Source organism: Triticum urartu, chromosome 6A (assembly GCF_056163025.1).
Source record: "Triticum urartu cultivar PI428250 chromosome 6A, HENAU_Tu73, whole genome shotgun sequence".
NCBI classification, from domain to species: domain Eukaryota; kingdom Viridiplantae; phylum Streptophyta; class Magnoliopsida; order Poales; family Poaceae; genus Triticum; species Triticum urartu.
The window spans coordinates 569887450-569892514 of record NC_141878.1 but is presented as its reverse complement, the minus strand read 5'-3'; the positions used below and the strand labels follow the sequence as shown (position 1 = coordinate 569892514).

The 5065-nt window shown below is 45.0% G+C and overlaps 1 pseudogene; it reads left to right on the top strand.

Annotated features, from left to right (window-relative positions):
• The first annotated feature begins 991 nt into the window (after window positions 1–991).
• Window positions 992–2741, top strand: LOC125516980 (uncharacterized; annotated as a pseudogene).
• The last annotated feature ends 2324 nt before the right edge of the window (window positions 2742–5065 follow it).

Sequence of the window (5065 nt, the reverse complement as noted above, 5' to 3'; positions counted from 1 at the left end):
CCGCCACCCACAAGATGCGGCGCACCTCCGCAACGACTCCGACCTTTCCACAACCTCTATCATTGGAGATAGTGCGGTGCCGCCGACAATCGCCTGTCCTGCCACTGCTCTTCTCCTCCCCCATTATGATCGCAGCCGAAAAGGCAAGGCTCTTTCAACGAAACCCAAGCGAACCAGGGGTTATTGTGCAAAAATACCGCTCAACTGCCTGGTTAATGCCACCCGACGTCTCTGATTGGTCAACACATGGTCAAACTGAGCGGCGATGGGTGACATATGGGGAACAGTGACTGTACAAACACGTCATGTCGTATTCGGTGACCGTATTGGCCGCATTTTTAAATACAATGACCAAAGCGAGCTTTCTTCGCAAGTTTAGTGACTGCTAGTGCATTTTACTCAAACCAAAAGGTTCTTTACTAGTTGAACCGGAAAGAATAAACCTAAATGCTCACCTCATCTCTGCTCCGTGGCTAGGGGATGGGCGCCTTATACCCCTTGAGGCTGGCACGAGGCAGCTCAGGGCCTGTGCCGCTCGAACCACTTCCCACGCTCCATGGAGGGCAACCGCCTGATCTCCTTGCTGTTGTCAAGGAAGGGAATGTACTCCCTCATGCTCGCAGGGCAGGCCGGGAAGTTTCCAATCTGCGAACCCTATTGCCGCCGCTGCCGCTTGTGTTGCCAGGCTCCTGCGGCGCGCTCTTGTCGGTGGCCAGATCGATTTTGTTGACGACGGTGCCGATGTCAAAGTCGTCCCGCATAGCACAGTCCTCACTGATTATGTCGAGGTGGGCAGGAAGAGGAGGGGCCGATGACGAGAGGGAAGGCGGTGGTGGTGGCGATGGAGTTCACACTGGAGGCGGTGGCGAGGCATTGGGAGTAGATGAAGCGGGTAGAGCAGCTGCGGGGACTAGGATTAGGGATGGGTCGAAGGAGATGTGGGAGTTGGGCGAGATGATGATGGAAGGGGTGCGGGATGAGATGCGGGAACATGGGGGCGACAGAGAGAAGATGGGTGAGAAAAGAGAGGAATTGTGGAGGCGCTAGACTAGTGGTAGCCGACGAGGAAGGAGGCAGCGCAGTCGAAGAAGAGCACGGCGGCGCAGACAAGGTGCGCGCCACGAAGCAGGTCGGAGGCATGCATGCAAGGGTGGTCTCCCGTACCCGAGCACGCGCCCACGGCGTCCGCCTTCTCATCCTCCACTGCAGTTGTAACCGTCTCCGCCGCCAACAAAGGCGCTGCCCCTCACCTTCTCGTTCTCCGCCGTGCTACAAAGGGAGCGGCTGGATAAGATATGGAGGGGAAGGAGCACTACATGTTGAATATACCCAATGACAGGGGGTTTTGTGCAAAAACAAATTGTTTCTCAGATATCCACCTAAGAAGGGATTGCGGGTTTAATTACCAAAGAATGGAAGGACTTTCTTGCAAAAATGTGTGATGGTGAATGGGCAGAAGCAATCTGTACTTTATTAGTAGGTAAAGATTTCTTAACGTGGTTACAAATTAATAGATGGTTGACGAGACGATGTACACTTTGGAATACATAGCTACAATAAGCATATATCCGGATAAGATGCATGTGTCTCGAGAAGAACCAAAGTTCTTTGTTATGGATATTTGTTCCCTTAGTCCACATCCTAAGCACTTTTTAATGAAAGAAAATATTACTTGGTTTGATGATGCATTTATGAAGATATGGCACCTCCTTATTTTGTGAGTATGTGGTTAAAAGTTTCCCGATATAGCCTCCCCATCTTGGTCGATCCTTCACTATAAATCTTACCTTCCCATCTTGCCAAAACCATCAACCTCATTTCCTTTGCTGATTTTATCCCTCAAGTACATCGACAATGACTCGAGTCGGCGACATACCTTGGAGACATGCAGTAAGAACCTGGTAAGTAAGGCGGGTGAGGTTTCTATCATGTGCAATGCCAACGCTTTCATGTTGATGTACGATGAGGGCAATGCGGTTCCAAAGGTGTACCCGTCCCATGCCGAGGCAGTGGATATCATGAATCAGTACCAAACCATGCCAGAGGGACAGTTCAAGAGGATGGTGAACCAGGAAGACTTCCTCAGTCAGCGCCTCAGCAAGCTCCTGGTCAAGGAAAACAAGGTCTGAGACCCTGAGATCGGGATCTTGCTACACAAGGCCATGCTCGGCAATGACCTCCTCAACCTCAAAGTCGATGAGCTCACCAGCGTCAGTAGTAGGTTGGAGGAGATCCTCAAGAGCATGGGCAAAAACATCACGAAAATTAGCAGACAACAGCCTGTCTTGCAGCCCCAGGCACCGTACATCCCCGACAACATGGACATGGGTGGGTCTTCAGCGATGTAACAGGTGTAGCAGCCAGCTCCATACATCACCAACAAGATGGACATGGGGTCTTCCGTCATGAATCAGCAGCCGTCGTGCACTCCATACATCACCAACAGCATGCACGTGGGGTCTCCAACAATGTATCAGGCGCCGCCATAGCATGAGGGTTGGTTCGACATGGTGAAATCTGGAAGGGACCTTGACGACCTGGCCCACAATGGCTATAACACCGTCGGGCATGACGGTGCCGGCACCAACGCTGGCTATAACATGAATGGGCACGACGGCGCTGGTACCAGCGCCAATGCCGGCTCTTCCAGTGGGGTGAAGTCCTTAGATGTGGGGTTTGGTTGGAAATCGGGCGGCGTCGATCCCGAAGAATCATCTTCGAGTCTTTTCCCTCCCATGTAAGGTAGGATGGAGAGGAGTCTTTTCTCATAGTGTGCAGTGCATGGCCAGCTACGTGCGTCTCGTCTAGTTTGATTTAGCTTAACATAGCTAAGATGTAGGAAAGGCATGCTTAATAAGTTGAGACATTCTGTCTCTTGGTGGTGCTCTTTGAGGCATGGAATTTTTACTTTTGTAGTTAAAACTGGTGTTATGGTTATCTTTGACGATCCATCTGCCATTTTTATTTTAGTCATTGAAACTGTTATATGGGATCTCTTCCATGGTCTATTTGTTTGATTTCTGTTGTCCAATTGGTCGTAACTCATAAGTTGCGCATGCTCTTTCTGTCAACATGTTTTTGTGAGGTATACTATTTTTTTATAAGAATTTTTTTACTTACTCTTAACATGAGCGATACAAGCATGAAGAGTCCACTCCAATTTTGACGTACCTAGATGCACACAACCTATACAAAGCCAAAAATTAACAATTATGGAAACAAAAAGACACAACATTGTTTGACACAAAAACAAGAATACTTGAAAGCAATCTAAGACAGATCCAAAGTGAACATCGTCCATGTTTGGAAATGATCTCATTAGCCGTCCGCTCCATCTAGGTAGATGCCACCATATATAAAGAGCTCCCAGTGCTCTAGATGTTGTAGTACAAGTCAACTATGGAGCCAATGCATAAATAATTTAATAACCGACAGTGGAGAAAATATCTTCTATTTGTCAAAACCATACCGTTCATGCATAATCATAACGCCTAAACCAGGGCCCTCATGCCTGCTAAGATAAAAGATCTCGCCTTTTTATGTACTCCCTTTGTATCAAAATATATGACGTTTTTTCACAGTGTTAAAAAGGTCTTATATTTTGATACAGAGGGGGTATATCTCAAAGCCAATTACGAGACAACTTTGGAAAGCTCTGGGCGAATACAAGTTATGCATGACATGTATTATAAGCCATACAACAGGAGCGTACTTTTCAAAGAATATGTGCTTAATTTTCTCGTCCTGATAGTAGAAACAACATTGCTACTCCCCTATCATTTTTCTTTGCAAGAGTTTCCCTCGTTAAGATGACCCCTCTACATAAATACCATAGGAAAAACATTAATATTTAGAGGAACCTTAAGCTTAAAAATCAACTTATTGTTAATTGGTGCATCAATATCTATAAGCGCTGGTACAGTGAGTTCATAGAGAAGTGTCCATCTTGATGTAAAGTCTGTCTAAACTCGTATGTCTCGTGCTACTACCTCAGTCCCAAAATACAAGACATTTTTGTAGTTCAAATTTGAAGTCCAAAAACGCCTTATATTTTGGGACGAAGGTAGCATAAATTAACAACATTTTGACACTCCAGCAGATCCTTTCATGCCACTAACAAAGGCCTAAACATGTCATGTATGAAGTCCACATATGGCAAAAAGTTACCCAACACCTCCGCTATTATGACATGCTTATGACATAGTATATAAAAAAGCCTTAGGTACTAGAAGATGCTAAGGCGGAGCATTGCCCAACTATGAGTCATTCCAAAATCTAACATGCGAGTCGTCCTTGATACTAAAGGTTCGGAAATAGAAAAGGTGTTGCCAACCCAAAAGTGAAAGCCCCTAGATTTATTTTGGACTTAGGACAAAGCCTTAGGGCCACATATTTATTACAGAGTATATCAAGCCATAACTCATACTCTATAAGAGTACCAAAACAACCATTTACTAAAAAGCACGATAGTTTCAGCCACTATATATTGGATACTAACGGAGCCACCTTATTCGTCGGTAACAAGACATAACCGTCTGCTCCCGAGAGAGAACCAAAATTATTGTAATAAAAATTTCAAAAGGCAGTAGCAATCCGCGAGGCATTCGGAGACCACTGGATTTGAATGCATGCCCAACAAGAAATGCTAAAGGGGCAATTGAAATGAGGTGCTCAATGGTCTCTTCATCAATAGCAGTACACAGGATGCAAGAATAATTGATATCAACAGTAAAGTGTCTCCGCCTCAGCATACTTCGTGTATTAAACATATTATAAATAAGTTGTCACACAAATAATTTCAACTTAATTTTGGCACTTGGAAGAAAGAAATCATGTAAATAACCATGTTAGAACTCATAGAGGAAAATAGCTTCCCTTTACAACTATCGAGACACTTTTCATTGTTTCCTCCAAGTGTTTCCTTAGTAATCTAGAGTAAGTAGGCAATTTCTTCTAATGGCACAAATTACCATTTAATTTACCTTTGACATTTCATATTTGATAGAGTCTCTTATTATGGAATATATGTAAATGGATGTGTAAAGGAAACTGTAAGAGGTGTTGA